Source organism: Stegodyphus dumicola, chromosome 8 (genome assembly GCF_044657685.1).
Source record: "Stegodyphus dumicola isolate Sdum_Otavi_A_Nest chromosome 8, ASM4465768v1".
In the NCBI taxonomy this organism is placed as follows: domain Eukaryota; kingdom Metazoa; phylum Arthropoda; class Arachnida; order Araneae; family Eresidae; genus Stegodyphus; species Stegodyphus dumicola.
In genome coordinates this window covers 85,709,232-85,727,575 of record NC_140775.1, presented here as the reverse complement: position 1 = coordinate 85,727,575, position 18,344 = coordinate 85,709,232, and the positions used below count along the sequence as shown (strand labels likewise).

Here is an 18,344-nt window from a genome sequence, read left to right as displayed (position 1 = left end):
ATTATCCTTTGTAAACAGAAGGTTGAGTGATTCAAGCTGGGTTACACTTCATTAACACTATGCGACTGCTTTTGACAAAAAAATCATTGTTAACTTTCTGCACTTGCCAACCGTGATTACGTCAGGTTTTCACGTCTGTTCTAATCAGCGGTTGGTTTCTCTAGGCGGGCAAGAATGGCGGAAATAGCCAGCTCCTAATAAGAATTAGGCCGGCTACGATTTTTTTTTCGTCATTTTAACCTACGCTGCATGTCATAAAATATGCATAAACTTCTGGACTAAGCGAATACATGATAAGAGGAGGCACAGAGGAAAGAACCGACATAGAGCTAACTGTTAGTAATACTTAAATAAAATGTCCAAATCGCTATTCTTTTAAGAATATTAGGGACATATAAAGCTTATGTTCATTATTTTGTCATTTTGTTTTCTATATTCAAATTGATCCATCTCCCGTTTTCAAGCTATGATTAAGCGCTTTTCAATTTTGTCCTGATGTTCAAAGGAAAATAAATTTCTTCGAAATATGCGCTAAATATTTCATTGTCAAATCTAATTAAAAAAATAAATTCTTCTTCTCTTCCCGTCAGATATTTAATTCGATATAACAACAGTACTGGTATTCAAACAATAAAAGAGGGCCTTTCTGGAAAAATAAATAACCTTAAAATAACTGCAGACGATATTATGGAATTAGAATACTTGTTTCGAGACAAAAAGAGAATGTAAAAAAAAGGTAATTTTTATCAGCAACTTGGGTGAAGTTTATCAAGACAAGCAAGGTAACTCTATTGTAATCGATGTAAATCTTGACGTCACAAGTTTCATCAGATGTGCTTCAGTAACTACGTCATCTTGCAAACCGGTAGCTTGACAGATAAGATTTATGTCAAGATGCAAGGGTTATATGTCAACTTGAATACTACTAAGCGGCAAAGATCCATCTTTTGCTTCAAACTGATTTTAGTTGAAAAGATTGATCTATTTTCGGCTGACGATATGAAAGGACTTAGAGAGGCAGAGTGAATTCAACCCATTTCTCATTTTGTCTAGGAACTCAATGAATTTATTCAGATGAAATCAGCCCAAAACAAAGAATAAATTTAAAAAATGATGGTGCTTCCCGAGGCCCTAAAATAGGTCACACATGTATATTAATATTATATTATATCGCCTTCATAGCATGTGATTCCCTCACGAAAACTTGAGTAGGCTCATAGAGTATACAAGGATGTATATTTAGTTATACAGGTTATGTCAGTCCAGCGTTGACAAACTTTCAGGAGAGATTGAGTACACCTAGAGGATGGGAAATCACATAGTAATGCATGATCGGAAACGCTTTCCTAAAGCGGTAGTGACGACACAAAAAGCAAAAAAGGAAGGACACAAACAGTGACACAAAACATGTTTTATTATGTTTAGTGTAGCAGAAACCAACAAATAAGAACAAAAACAAACAAAGCTAGCCGTTAAAGAAGGTGTTCGAAATTACGAACCAGGACAGTTGATGCAGGCCTCACATTTTCGTATGGAAGATCTGCATCACGAATTGAAGATACATGACGAGCGGTTCCTGCATCACGGTCCGGGTCCGGGTAATTTCGAACACATTCTTTGATGATTTTGTTGTCTCTTTATGCTGTTTTTTCTTTGTTTTTTTGCACTTCTAATAATAAACATGTTTTCTCACCACGTTCGTGTCCTTTCTTTCTTGACTTTTGCGTCCTCACTACCGCGCCAGGAAAGCATTTCTTACCATACTTTCTTAATAGATTTCCCATCGTCTAGGTGTACTCTATCTCTCCTGAACGTTTGTCAACGCTGTACTGATACACTCTGTATAATTGGGCTTCTGATAGCAGTAATTAATTAACTGTCTATTCGACGGACGAAAAAAATTCCTATTGAATTTTCTATGATGTGAATGTTCTTTTTTTAACAGTTGAAATCCGCAAAGAGCTAGAATAAAACTGTTTCGTCTTTCTATTATATTCTGTATCGTTGCTCACTTCAGAAATATATAATAATATCCTTAATATCTAATAATATGACAATATTGACTCGAGCCATAATAGCATCATAAGTAGATATCCTTTGTGGATGCGAGAGGAGTTTGAAAACGGGGAATCGTTAACAAATAAGCTATAGTGCTACCCAGAATTTGAACTACCGAAATGCCGGATTTATTTGTTGATCGTTACACTACAAGAGTCCAGAGAAGCAATGATTTAAATTCCTTACATCTTTAATAAAGGGTAATAAAATTTTCAGAGTTATTGCCTTTAGGTAAAATTCGAATAAATAAATCAAATATAATTGAAATTGAATAAAATATAAATATATAACTTATTTAGAAATTTCATCAAATTAACAGAATGGAAATTATGTGAAATAACTTCAGTTATCAGTTAGCATTATTGTTACAACCAAGGATATGGAAATGAACCGATAATTTGCCGTAATACGGTATTAATACTGTAGTTTTACTAATTTTTATTAATTTACTGAGTTCCAATTGAGGAGGCGATAGAGTAAGGAAAACATGCTAAAACCTTAGTATTAATGAGAAACCATACCCATCGTTTCATTTTACGCATGAGTTCATTCTTTGATTCATGTTTTGGGAATACAAAACTATATATTTATCAGTGATTTTCCTCATTTTGTATGATTATTGTCCGTTTTCAGATAATCTCTCAAGAAAGAAACTGGATGAGTAAAATACGGATAAAAGAGAATTCATCGAGATGATAAGGTCAATGAAGATTATTCCGTCTTATTGAATACTAATAGTATCAGATTTTTACGAAATTCTTTGATATTTACATATCCTTTTTTAATCTCTTCCAGTTTACGTCAATAAATAATAAAGCTTAACCAAATATAATGAAATCTTCATGACAGAATGATGCTTATTCAGACTCACAGACTACTGTGTCACAGTTCCGTGAGCCAACGAGATAATTTTAAGTATGCATGAAAATATTTTTAAATCTAACAGACTCACATAAATAAAAACTGTACTTTAAAAACAGTTTTGACAATAGAAATTAGCAGCTAATATACATGAATAAATACTTCATGCTAAGAGAAAGTTAATTTACAATTTTTAACTGAAAATGATAACGAAACCGGGATATGCATGAAACTCCTTAGACAAATAAAAAATGGTCGTTGTATAAAACGCAATGCTCTGATCCTTGAGAAATATATTCTACATGTTGAAAATTAAACTCCGAGGCCAAACATGTTTACTAAGAAATCATATTTTTAAATGTCCACTGCTCATTCTATAGATCTTTCAAAAAAGAGAAAAATAGTCGAAATTTCATCTTAGATTCAGGATGTGGTTATGTATCCGAAGATAGTAAATAATGCATCGCGAGGTACTTTCCTATAAAACTTAAAGGTTTATAGAGGTTGTTTTAATTTCAGAGTATGCGACGAAATATCTATTAAATAATGGATTGCATTTCTGTGGTTTCTGTTTAATAAAAGAAACAGATAAGATAGGCCTTCGGGCTACCATTATTTGTAAACGTAAAAGCCGACAGTAACAAAACATAAATCAATTTTCTAAGTACCTTGTAATAAATAGGTCCATAAGATGTTTTCCCTCAACAATTTCTGGGCACTGATTTATTCGGCTACGAAAATCGTCATTGAAAAAACTAGCTGCCAACAGTATTCTTCAGGGTTGAATTAGTCAAGGAAAAAACTTCATATGAGTAAAGTTACATGAAATATTATTAATTAAAATTTCTGGGGAATATTTAACAAATATCGGGGTTTAACGAGTTTCCCGCCACCGCAAATATCATCTGCGCAAGAAATTCGCACTAAGGTGTTTGTGGAGAAATTAGATTACTTTGAAGCAGGAGACATGAAAAATGAGCAATACTCTAATCGGGACTTGAACTTGGACCTCTAGAATACGCGCCGAGGGTGCTACCGTTACACCATGAAGGCATACAGAAAGGAGAGATAAAATATCTTATACACTCCTCTTTTAAAGGGCGACTGGAAATTAGGGGACCCAAACGCCAAATCCTGTTGATGAAGAATCATTATCCACCACTTTCTAGTTCGGGGTCCATTGTAGAGATTTTAGGTCTTTTTTGAAGCAGGAGGCGTGAAAAATGTGTTGTTATTGCTGTGTTCCAGCATTGGAGTTTACTTCAAATTGTTAAAGAAGTATCACAATGCGTAGATCAATAATACGTTGTGGGATTCCTTCTTTAAGTCAAGTCCATGGGCTTATCACGAGCTATACAAGAGATATTTAGACAACTTAAAATGTTCTAGTATGTGACTTAAACATAGGAGAGAGCATTAAATAAGAAGCTTTACTTACGTTAAAGTACCACAGGCAGAAATATAATAAACAACGTAACAAATTGAAGGAATGCTTATCTTTAAATTTATATAATATAACAAAGTAGCTATCAAAGAATGGGCTAGGTGTTGGATACAGTGGCTGTGAAGAATGGGCTTGGTGTTGAATACAGTGGCTCCATCTACTATATCGATGGAGTGGCAACTCCATCTGTATAGATGGAGTTGACAGAAAGGTCAACAAAAACTGGCAAAAACTTGCATTAAATACTTAGTGAAATTAAAAACTACTTTAAGAGTATGCGAAATTATAATGGATAGCTCGGAATTCATTTCATATATACAAAATATATTTTGTTGTCAATAAATATATTTAGCAAAATTCTTTTAAATATTAACTAACGTAAATAGCGTACAGTATTGCATAATCGATGGCTATTCTTTTATGATTAATATATACAGTTTTTCACAATAATAAAAACTCTGTATTTTTAGTGGTATGTACTTAGCGACGTTCAGGCATTTTACATAACACACTTCACAACAACCACTAAGGACAAGACTATATAAATTCATATTTTACGTCAAAGAATTCAAGATGTTCAAGATCGTTTGCGGTTAAATATGATTCAGGTCAGGAAGTTATAGAAAGAATATATATCGGTTGTTGCCGCAGATTTGCATAAATTTAATATACTGTGGCACTGTATGTTTTTCGGAACTGGAAATGTGAAAAGCCGGTTATGCTCTCTCCGGGATTTGAATCATGAATCTTTCAATTGCCAAGTGAACGTGATAGCTATTCATACTACTACAGAACGTAAGGAAGAATGCGACAAATTCCTCAAATAATTGCTATGCAAGAATATGAAAAACAGGTGACTCGGTCTTTGCACGGATTTGAAACCAATAAAGATTAATATTTGCCCGTCTAACTATATAATAAGGTATTACTGCTTAGTACAAGTCATGTTTTAGAACTGTTATCTTTGTTTTATCATGCAAAAATTGCGTATATAATCCGATAAAAATATTTAAAATTAGTGCATTTCAAATTAATTTTAAGATAATAAAACTCTATTAATATAATTTAAAATTTTTATACAGCAATCACAAAGAAAAGGTCTTTCATTTAGAAACAAGTAAGTCTTCATGGGTATACTACATATATTCGACAGTTCTAAATTAAAAGTACTCATCCAAAAATTAAAATAGGTTTATATGACAAATGCTATGAACTTCATTATATCAAGAAAACACATTTTCAAAATTATCTAATTATTGAGACACACTGAAAATTATTTTCCATATTTGGCTTAAATATGAAAATCGCTTCTACTGGCAGGAAAGGGGAAACAGAAATTCAACGATTACATTTCGCTAAACAGATAAAATTAAAATATATTTTATTAATGTTTTTATTTCTGTTTGCTACATTACATAGTATAGAATGTAATGATAAGGACTTACACTTAAAATGTTAGTATAGGAAAAACCTGAATAACCCTTACTTGCACATTTCTGGTCTCCCAATCAGATAACAACAGATTTTGGAGGAAGCAACCTTCAGGCGAAAGCAAAGACAAAACTATGCTGTCACAATATAACCTCGACGATAATTCTTCTGGTACGAAGTCGAGTGAACTTCATCTTCAAATGAAGTTTAGCTATCTGAACTTGCGTCATATTGTTTATCAAGAATATTATATCTGTATCTAGCTAAAAAAAACGTTATCAGTTATAATGAGCGAAATTTTCATTTTATCTGTTTTATCTTTCAGGTAAAAAATCAGACATTACCAACACACGTATAGCTGAATTCGTAAGGAAATGATGCATTCTATTTAATACTTTAAAGGTTCCGAACAATGCTTATATCTAGTTTCATAAATTTAGCTAACATGTTGCAAAACTTCGATAATTATTCTACGATAACACTAAATAGGTACATTCTAAATTTAACCAGTTAGGCAATCATAGTTAGGTTTACACAGGAAATGACCAGTTATAAAGAATAAAAGTAACAGAAAAAACAATGATGCTGCTTTTTTACCGTCCTAACTCTAAGCTCACTAAATCATAAACAGGACTTGATGATGATTTATCGTCCACGCTGTTACCTTTATATTGAAACTTGTAAGGAGTGTTATTATGACTAACTCTGCACATAATTAAGATCAATGCCACGAATTCCTCGTGGCTGGTAAGCAGAGGTTGCGTCTGGCCTTGATCAATGTCTTGGGCAACTTACAAGGTAACAGCATGAATTAGCTTAGCTTCGTCCTGAGTTTGATCGAGAGCAACCCATGAAAGGTTCAGAGGATCTCCTAACATCTTTCTCTAACATCAGCATCTACAGAGGACTTTCAGCTTGATGATAATTTAAGTATCCCTATGCCACAAAGACACTTGTAGGGAGCACAATACAAACTACATTGCCAGCAACAGAAGCAAATGTAGTAGCTTTAGCATTTTTGGAAATTCAAAGAGCTACAGATTAACTAGCTTGACTGTGGCTCTCATAGCTTAATTTCCTGATTAGTAAATTTACACAGTTAACTTTTACAAGCCCAATGTCAAAGCTATTCTTAAGTTACTAATTAAGAATGCTGATAAGAAGAAGCAGATACAGAGTAAGTGATATGAACTTGCTCCGTATGGAATTTTTTATAATGATCTATTGGTTCGCGGCGAATGAAATGTTCGATTGCAACTATCGCGCAGCCACCGTCTCTGGACCACAATTATTAGCTCCATGAAATCATGTGCTTCGTCACAACATTACTATAAGCCCGGTATTGCAAAAGTCATCAAAAGATACACCATTGTGGACGATGGCCTCATCAAAGTGAACCACACACAACTGTGAATACCTTTTCTTTATAAGCTGAAATTTGGACATTCTGTAGAACTTGTGGCCCAAGACATTAATACGACATTTAGCACAGGCACAGAAAATGCATAAATTATATGCCGATGGTACAAAAATTTCATTCTGATAAAACAATACTTGAAAATAGGATTTGAAACTACTAATCTCTTTTAGATTTGTATGAACTCTTGAAGAATACTGTAGAAGCTAATTCTCAGCAGTGTATTCGGGCTAAAAGTGACAAGCTTGATGTTCACCTAAATGTCGTTAGTCGTGCTTCCATGCCATCAGAAAAGTAAATGCATGAATGCTACATGTGTTATTACCGGTTAAAAAGGCCCATTTTCTGAAAGCCACAGTTCGCGTATATAAGGGTTAAATTGAAAGGAAATTTACACTAAATTATCAGATAAAATGAAGACTGATTACAGTACAGCAACCATAAACGGTCTACAAATAGGCGAACGATGAACGAAAAGCACAGCATCAACCCAAGCACTTCCTCCACCCACAAAAGAATTTGATGCTTTTATGGTGTTCTAATGTGTAAAATGATTCATCTCATCTTCTTTGATAAGGCTAACCTATCACAGTACGCCCGTTTAAGGCTATATGTGAATTAAATGCAACATGCGTGTCCTTAGGCGCTTAAATGGCGTCTGAACATGTTGCCTTAATATTGAATTACAATGCCTTCTCATATGTCATACAAAAGACAAAACAAACTCTTGAATTGCAGTATAACATCCTGTTTCTCTGCTATGTTCTTAGAACTCATCTACCAGTAAGTATCATCGCTTTCGCCATGTTAACCATATATGACCCAAGAAAAATTTTCGTTGACTTCAAGGAGGTCCAGCTTGAAATTGACAACTTATTCACATCACAGATCCTTAATTTTATTTAGTAATAAATCCGATAGTTGGAAGAGAGGTTTTAGAAGTATTTAAACGCTGAAGACTGATTAAAACCAAATATTAATGGCTTCGTTGACCAAGCATTTCAAATTGGCACATTAGCATTTCATTTTAATGTCATAAAGTCATCAAAAGATACACCATTGTGGACGATGGCCTCATCAAAGTGAACCACACACAACTGTGAATACCTTTTCTTTATAAGCTGAAATTTGGACATTCTGTAGAACTTGTGGCCCAAGACATTAATACGACATTTAGCACAGGCACAGAAAATGCATAAATTATATGCCGATGGTACAAAAATTTCATTCTGATAAAACATTTATTATACATTAATTATAATTTAAATTAATTTCATGTTGACTCATGCCTGTCGGGAATTTCTATCGCAACATTTCAATACTATATAACCTTTTTTCTGGCGCTTTCTTCTTAATAAATACTAAACTAAATCTATACAGTTTAGAGAAGGGTCGAGTTGGAAAAGAGGAACAAAGGACGGAATAAAAAGCAAATATGTAGAATAGCAGTGGGTTTCTAAAAGGGGAAGAGACGGCCGTCCTACGATTCTAGATGTATAGAAAGGAAGCCTTCACAGAGGTGTTAAGGGTAGCCTCGAAAACAGAGGAACTTGAAGCAAAATGTTTTTACTTGAAAACCATACAGACGTGTAATATTATTTTTATCTTAGCATAAAATAGGTAGTCATTAGGCCATTTGCGCTCTTATAATTTTGAAATACGTAAATAAGCATTTGCTAGTTATTAAGTTTCTGGATTATATCGCGATATATAAATAAATATTTGGATACTAGCCAGCATCTGGCGAAACACCGCCAATACCATCCAGGACGCTTCCCTGCGAGGGTTGCGTCAACGACAGAAGCTGTTCCGAATTTTTCTGGAAAGAAATGCTATTTGTTTGTTTCTTTCTTCTTCTTTGGAGGGTTAGTAATTATTATTTTTTTAGGGGTGACACTTCGGTAGAGTGGGGATGACATCATTTTCATTCAACATTTTCTTTTCTGTGAGAATTAAACCTTTTCTCACTAAAGGTTCTCGAGACAATGCTTCTTCCTTTTTGAATTATTTTTTCTGAATTTTGCAACTGATAGTTACAAGATCTGCTGTTAAATGAAGCGGAAGCAATCTAGTATTTACAGGCACGTAGTATTTTGCCAAAAAATTGCGAATGTTGCAATTCTCATGCAATGAAATCGCATATGCCGGAAAACATATCATAAAAACGTACTGCTTATAATTTCTCATAAAGCGTTAGAATAAGAACTAGGGATTGATTCGAGCAAAGCCATTTCCCATCTACTTTAGATAGAGATACTGGAGGAAGGACAAGCTGGGGAGAATAATAAACGTTCGATGAGAATTTGAACGCAATTGGCAAACAATACCCGGCGGAAATTCGGTTAAAGCATTCTATTCATGTCGAAAACTTATTTCATGGCCAAAAGGCGCCGATAGATTGCTGGTATACTGGCTGGAGCCGATTAATACACAAACGCGGTTAAATACAAAAGTATTTTTTTTTTCCTTGGTTTGATTATTTTAGTTTTTTTCCCCCATCTAATAAGTTTTTCTTGGATATTTTTTACCGACATACTGATAAAACTTAAAATTCATCCTTAATGGGCCCACCATCGGCCGAGCGGTAAAGTCGCTGAACACTGGTAGTTCGGTCCGAGGTTCGAATCCCGCGAACGGGCTGGTTGCATGGGCGTTTTCGTGGTTTTCCCCATGTGTAACGTGTATACGAGCCAGTTCCCTTAGAAAGTCCTCCACAAAGGGATACCTCCCCTTAAGCAGATAGCCCTCGAGGCTTTGCCATAATCAAACACATACATCCTTAATGCAACAGTGATTTCAAGTAAAATACTCACTGTATGATTAATTGTCAACATAGACAGCCCGGCTTTCAGATACACATATTATGTGCTTGTGTTTTGAAACGTTGCACATGATTGGTTATAAAGAGAGATAGTATCATTCGAAAAAAAAAATCGTTTAAACTCAGCCTTTCTGGTTGAAATCAACTTTTTCCCTTGAAATTAGACTTCTTTTATGAAAAGGTTTTGTTTCGTTTATTTAATTACTGCAAAGCACTCGTGGGCTATCTGCTTAGGGAAGGGATGCCTTCCTTGCGGACTAAGGGGGACTGGTTCGTATACACGTTATACACGGTCAAAAGCAAGAAAAAGTCCCATGCAGCCAGACCGTTCGCTGGGATTCGAGCCTCGGACCGAATTACCAGTGTTCAACGAATTCACCCCTCGGAGCGCGTGGGCCTTTTTTTAATGAAAAAGTCTAATCTTAAGTTAAATTTTGCCAATTATTATAATGCAAAATTTTCGAAATAATTTTAAATTAGACAAATACATTAGACCTAAACATACTGAGATGTAAAATTGTATGTATGGATACGAGATTTTTTTTTTTTTTTTTTTAATTTACTTTTTTTTCACAGTTTTCAAACTAATGTTGATTAAGTCTATAGAAATTTATTCAGTCCTTACAAAAGCCATTATCTAAATGACATATACTGTTTGTTATACTTGGAACTGGCATCATTGTTAAAAAAACAATTCAAGTGTTAAAGATGCTTACTTTTTGCCGAGATTCTCTCACCAAGTTGAGTTACATATGCAACCCTTGTATGATGCAAATTTCCTACAGTACACTTTTGTACTAAAATGCAAATTAAGAATAGCGATGACAGATTACAACTTTAATTTAAAGCTACATTTTATAGCTAGAAAGCTTAAAAAAAGTTAATTACATCATCTTAAATATGTTAAAATTAAATATGTTAATGCTGAAACAAGACAAGATGTATCCGTATGTAACTATCAAAAATCTCTGCTCTTAGATGATTATAAAAAAAACGTGCAGTTCTCATGTACATCATTTATATATGAAAAGATTTAAGAAAAAGCATTACATCGAAAGAATTCACAAAAGATGTATGTAAAAGTTTTCACAGAAGTCTTCAAATATTCAACTTAATGCAATAAAATTTCAAGATATATCAAGGAAATGCAACTAAACAAAAACACTTATATAGTTAAGATATAATAAGGATATAGTAAGAAACATTTCGTCAAATGAATGCAATAAGATGTTTCTATCTTTTCAATGAAGCTTTGAGGTGATAAAGATGAAAAAATATTTGCATGGGGATTACCTCCATTAATAACTGCGACTTTTACTTTTTATGAATAAAAATTGAAAATTCAATTGTAAAATTCTTATTGCTCATATAATAATTGTTTGGCATAGCAAAGATATCTAATTGTGTTTTAAAGACAGGAGGTAGACAAGATAATTATGCTGTCTTAAAAAGCAGACATGATACTAACTTTAATTATCAAACTAGATATAAGATTGCTTATGCAGCATTTTTAAATGCCTTTCGAATTATCAGCATCGCAATTATAACAAATCTAACAATTTGTTGTGCAGCTCATGACTTACTTCCACGACCTATTAGATTATATACATTATTTATTAAACTTATTTCTTCCTACTATTCTAACTTAATTAGCCGATCTCTCAAGTCAAGTTGAGAAAGACCAAAAATTGCAAATTACGAAATTAAATATTTTTTCTTAAATTTTACATTTCTTAAATTCTTTTTCTTTCTTTCTTCTTTTTCTTAAATTCAAAACATGAATATTTTTGTCATTTAAAACACTTTTGTTAATGGAAATATATGACTATGACCAACAATTAGGAATATAAAGGCCAGGTAAGAAATTTTAAGCCTGGTAAGGAGGTGGGTGTATATATATATATATATATACCCACCTATATATATGTTTGGTACTGCCAATTGCAATAAAAAAGGGAGGAGCTTAACCAGATCTTATAGTTGACCCCTATTAGAAATTTCAAGGTTTTAAGGATAATTCATGAGTTATGAGAGATACATGAGCACATACGTACGTATAGACAATCACGAAACAATACATTTTAAATTCATTTTAAATACATTTTGGAAAAAGAGTCGTTTACTCTGCCCGTACGTACAGATTAAAGCTTTCAGATTTTACATTACATCCGGTTTTTTTAACGTTTTGTGTGCTACCTTTATTTATTAACTATCATGTTCTTCGCACTTAAACCATAAAATTCAATTCAACAACAGTATCACGAAATATTTAAAAAATAGCATATCTTTAGAATTTGCGATACACACTCTCTCGCGCTCTGGAGATAAATCCCCCCCATACAGTGTTGCCATTGCACGCTTTGAAACCGTCGTGTTTCTTAATCAGAAACTCATAAATGCTTTACAAGATATTAAATCGATAATAAAACAAATTCCAAATTTCAAATTTGGGTTTCCTAATGCCCATATTCAGTGGAAGATTACGTTATTCAAAATTTGATGGCTCTAGGTACCGTCGTTGTATCACAGTGCGAGAAACATACATATATTTATTCATTCTTCCTTATTTAATTTCTTTAAATATAACACAGGGCTCTAATATTTTGTGGAAACAATTTGAAAAGTGAACCGACACGTATAGTGAACCAACGTAAAATGCAAAACAAAATTAATAGCTCTTCTGGGCTAACGTCTTTGTTTTTTTTTAAAAAAAAGTCAAAATAAATTTGGAAGCGGTCAAAATGGATATTGATGTTGACATATGATTTCGTATAGGGTACTTGAAATTAACCAAAAACAAATATGGATACTGATATTGCCTGAGTTATAAATACAGCTTAATGCATAAGTTAGTTGTTTATAATTAAGGCAAAGTATGCAAGACTTATCTGCAAGAGCGGGATGCTGGCATGGAAGGTAATTTTTTTAAAAAAAACTGGTTTTTACATATGAGAAAAACGAAGAAAACGGCGTTATAGATAGCCCATTGATTGGGATTTGAGCCCTGGTGAAACTACCAGTGTTCAATAGTCTTATCCTTTTGACCACGATGTACGCTTCAAAGACTTATTACAATCTCAACAATCCTTTCGTTAGCAAGCTGAGAGGTAAAATGTCGAATACTGATAGTTCAATCTGAGTTTGAATCCTCTTGAATGAGCCAACCGTGTGGAAGTTTTGTGGATGTGCAAGGCTTGCAACGTGTATGTTGCAATGAGCAACGTGAATACGAACCTTCTTCGTTTAAAAAACAATATGATATTTTCTCAATCCTTACCGCTTCTCTTCGTGGTATAACTTGAAATACGTCTAGCTAGCAATCGGGAGTCTAGGAGTTCGAATAATGACGACGGCATTGCACATTTTTCATAGTTCCTGCTTCGAGAAACTTAATGACTCTGTAAAGTACTCAATGAAAGCATCTTTTCCCTTAGGCAGATAGCCTCACGTTTTTTCATAATCTAAACAATCCAATCCAATCCTGCAAATATATGTTTACAGGTGAGTGACTCCAGCAATCTGTAAATCTGCATATTGAGTATATAAATTCTCATGTTAAAAAAGCAAAGGCAATTCTGAACATTTTAAATACTATGTAATAATAGAAAAATTCTTTCAAATTATTCAGAATATTTTATAGATTTGAAATATAAAAATTTGTTTAAAAATTATGACAAAATAATTATTCGAGGAAAATATTAGGATGCATTAATACTGTAGGAGTGTTGGACCAAGATGTATGAAATACGGTTTGGAATGTGCAGGCGCATTTTTACTTTAGAATACATTAATGCTCTAGTGATATTTTGTAAGTCGAAGTCTTCATAAAACCAACAGTCCAGTAACAGCATAAAATATATACTGAACATTGGGCATGATGTTGCAAATAAGTTTGGTTTTTTTTTTATGATGGCAAAGTACATGAGAGCTATCTGCCTAACGGGAGGTATGCTTTCGTGAAGGACTTTCCAATGGAAACTGTTTCATATCCAAGTTACACATGAAGAAAACACTAAAATGTCCATGCAGCCAGCTCGTTCGCTTAGAATAGAACCCAGGTCGAACTACCAGTGCTCAACGAATTTACTAGACAGCCTTTGGTGGGCTTCATAATATTGCAAACACGTTTGTTATGTAGAACTGTATATCTACATGTAACGAAAATTTACGATATAGTTAACCACTTTAAGCAGTTTATTACTATACTAAAAGTGTAATAACAATAGTTAAGTAAATGTTGGAGAAGAGTGCCAGATGATCAAAGTCTCAGGAATAAGTGGGAACATTCGTGCACTATCCTGTAAATTTAGATGTAGATGGCATTATGTCTCGTTAATTCTGATCTCCCGGAAAAGATTTCTTAAAGCTCTTAGCAACAACTATTTACATATTAGCTTTACTCATCTTCGTTCGTAAATCTTTCTCTGACTACTTAAACAGACACTTTTGTTCAGCAGTCTCAAGCTAACAAAAAAAAAAAAAAAAACTTTCATTAAGTTATGAAACTTAACAGAAGTTACACTGCTTCTCAGTTTTGCTGCAGCTAACAGGTAAAAGTTTTTGATGCAACAGTTTCGTGTTCTTTTTAAACTTCATTTGAGACATCTGAAATGTTTCGTCGTAATTAAACCCTCACTCTTCAAGTTCTAATTTTGACATTCCATTAATGAATATCACGGAATCGAAATTTTAGATTAAATAGAAACATTTATCGTGCATCTAGAATTCCTGTGTTAATTATTTTAAATTTTACAAGCAATTAAAATAAGTTTAGCATTGTACTATATTTCGTTTGATTCACGTAATATGTATTCGTTCAGATTAAAACGTTACTCAAATGTAAAGCACGCACTAGTAAGCACCTTTGCTCTCCTAGATTGGAAAGACTCATGAAGTTTCTTTCGGATTCAAATCCTGGCAGTGTTTGCTACATTTGTAGAGACAATTAGCTTTACAGAGTATGAAACACGAAAAATCAATTGTGAGCTCATCATGATTCAAACCACAAATACCCCATTCCTAAACGGACGTGCTAATCACTTATGAGAATTTTTTATATTTTATCACAGCCAAGAAATTTTGAACAAACAATTGTGACCTTAAGAAGTTCGAATCACAAGATCTCCAGTTAGATGTGCTAATCATTTACACCACTAGACAACGCTGACAGCAGTGCTGATGGAGCAGCTCATACATGAGGTGTCTTCATGGTTTTTACCCTGTGTTTAACGTGAACGAGAGCCAATTTCCTCGTGGACAGCTTTCTTGGGCTCAGCCGTAATCCTGAACAATCAAAAATTAAAGTATCCGTAAATGCCCGTAAATTGACCCGTTTTCGCGAGTTTCGAGCTGCCCATTCATGGAAAAGTACAAAAATCCAAAACTTTTAAATGGTTATGCTTTCCATATCCCCTTTGTAGCTTTACTATAAAATTAATCTCACTTTTGCGTAGTTGGAATCTATTTTGTTATAAAAATAAAATTAATTAAGATTTCCTGAACTTGAATTCATATCAAGTCTTATCTACTATTTTCAACAAATAGGGAAAGATAGTAAACATATAACACTTACATCAAAAAGGGAATAAACAGACGTTTAGGAATGTATAACTCATAGGTGATAATAACTTACGAACTCATTTATGCAAGAGAAAACTGAAAATCGAAAGCTTATTGAATTAATAATAACCACAAGTTTACAATTAATAAAGGAATTAAATTTGTTTTTAATATAAAAACTCCTCTATTGAAAAAGTGATTATCGATTACAATAACAGCGAAGATAAAAGCATTTTTAAAAAGAAGGGGTTCACCTTTTTTGTTAATAATATAATCAATTTTATGATGACACTTAATGTTTTCCTCTTTCATTTCGGAATAAAAAATTAAACAATTTTCACTTCATTGCTAGATGTAGTTAAAAGTTACATTGTTCTCCGCAATATTTGTTTTTATGGATCCGAAAGTTAAAATTCGATCTTGTTTACTCTACTTTCTTAAACAGAAAATGTTTTTTCATACACAAATATAGATGGTATATTTATAACTCTACATACGAGGTTTCCAAGTTGGTATGTCAGATTCCGCCTAAGATAGGTTACTCACATGAGCTTAGAGCCAGTAGTAGAGTAAACACTGCCCTTCCTTCTTTTTCCTCAACCAAAATGAAAAGCCTAATTTCTGGAAAAGCGTCAGGATTTAATTTTTAATATATTAAGTTATTCTTTTTGCATTATAACACCTTAAATACTCATTTTTATTAAATTTTATCTTAATTTTTCTGGAAACGTAAACTGCATTTTAAAAGAAAATTTAGTAAACTTTGAAACACTTTAAAATGTTAGAAACAAATACTTTATTTTGAAAAAATATTAAAAGTTTCAATTATACTGCTTATTTAAAACTTCTTTATGGAACAATCTTATAACGGAACGAGATTCTTTCTTAGAAGATGCATTCTCAAAATACACATTTGGAGTTCTTTATCTCAAATATTTCGGTATGTCTTCTAAAAATTATTATCTGCACGTTCAGCATTAATCCAAAGAAAGTTTTCAAACGTATCATGATGCAATTCGTTTGAAATCCTTGATATCTCTAATTTCCGATTTTTTGTGTTACAACAGTGAATAAGCTGTTGAATCTCTATTCCCTCTCCTAATACAAGATAGCTTCAGTGGTCTGAGGACGTTTTGTCCGTAATCGACTCGTTTTACACAGCTGAAGGTGACTATTTTTTATTTCTATGTGTTTTAAAAAGGCACAATATCGAAGTCTACAACAAAGTTCCGTGTGAAGAATTTTCTGTGATATTCAGTTTGCAATACAATGACGATAATTAAGAAAGAGCTTTTCTTGGAAAATTTATAATTAAAAAAAGGAATAATGAAGAAATTCGAACCACCAAACTCGTTAAAATTCTGTAGAGAAAAATGGCTTTTGACAGAAGGAAAATTTTAATATGAATTTAAATCTTGAAACTTCATTCCAAGATTTTTTTGCGAATTGAATACATCATTTACAACATGCGAGAATTTAATAGATGCAGATAATGTGGAAGATGTAAAAATCCCATGATTATAATGAGGAGAATTACTAGGAGATTATAAGAAATGATGGTTTATGAAGAAGAAGTTGTTAACATATTCCATACCACTTTAAAATCTTCTGTGAATATTGGCCTTAAACTATTCATTTTGAAAACTGCTTTACAGAAAAATTGTTCAACCCCGAAACATTTACACAAAAGCCAAACCTTTACTAAGAATTTTTTTTGTTAAGATTTTTAGTAGTTACAATGTTACGTAGTATTACATTGAAAGTATTTTGTATTTTTAATAATTACGTTCCGTGTCTTCAACTGTGTATTTATTGGTACTCTAAGAATCTGTTATGAGCAGAAACATTATTATCTGGAATTTATTTCACTTCCAATGAAATTCAAGTTCGCTATCTGGCTATGCTCAGATTTTATTGTACCCAAATTAGCTATAATTTTCTAAAAACTCAGCTTTTATTTTTACTGTACATTATAAAGTTATCAAAATACTTTTTGAATCGTTTTTATTAGATTTATTTAGAAATGTTCAGAAAATTAGACAGATGAAAAACGTAAGAGGAAATAAAGAACAAATTAACAATTCACGCGTCACAGAATATTAAGTAAAAGGAAAAAGGAGCGTATGATCATGAAGCGTGAAGAGATTTATTTTTCCTTAAGCTGATTAGATATCCTTAAAAATGATTTCGATTTTATGGAATATAAAGTATGTATGAATTTTAAATTCCGCGTTTATATGCTTTCAAATAAAGTTTCTTATTTATCGTTTAGAGTTATATTTCCTTTTGCACGTGAAAAGTTTATTTTAATTAACGAGCTATTTCTTGTGTTAAAACAGTCTTTCTTGAATCTGTACTCTGTTATCTGAATCACTAAAATATATGAAGTTAGTTTTAGTAAGTGATAAATTACTTGTCTCAGTGGCAAATCCATTAAGAGACAAGACCTTTATCGTATTACTTCAGATGGCATTCTCGCTATTAGCTATGTCATTCTAGCTCTCTACCTTGCGATCTCTTTAAATAGTTTTAAAAACGCTTAAATTCTATAATACAAAGTTCATTTAAAGAAAAACGGTAGAAAGAAAAAAGATTTTAATTCATTTAAAGACGGCAGAAAACAAAGTAATTAATTAAATAGCATTGTCATATTAAAATTCTGCACAAACTTGAAATAAAAAAGACATTCTTTCCGAATGTTTCGTCTCTTTTATCAGTTCTCGATCAGTCAAAGTCTTCTTACAGGAAGTACT

The 18,344-nt window shown here is 32.7% G+C and overlaps 1 protein-coding gene across 7 annotated transcripts in view; it reads right to left on the bottom strand.

Annotated features, from left to right (window-relative positions):
* Positions 1-18,344, bottom strand: part of LOC118198187 (endonuclease/exonuclease/phosphatase family domain-containing protein 1-like) — a 220,452-nt gene that overhangs the window by 73,968 nt on the left and 128,140 nt on the right. The window contains exon 1 of one of the 7 annotated variants that reach the window (XM_035369806.2): positions 5,850-6,001. The exons of the other annotated variants lie outside the window; for them this stretch is intronic. The gene's annotated coding sequence lies outside the window, so the exon portion shown is untranslated. Of the gene's footprint in view, positions 1-5,849; positions 6,002-18,344 lie in introns of those variants that run through there. 7 annotated transcript variants of the gene reach the window in all.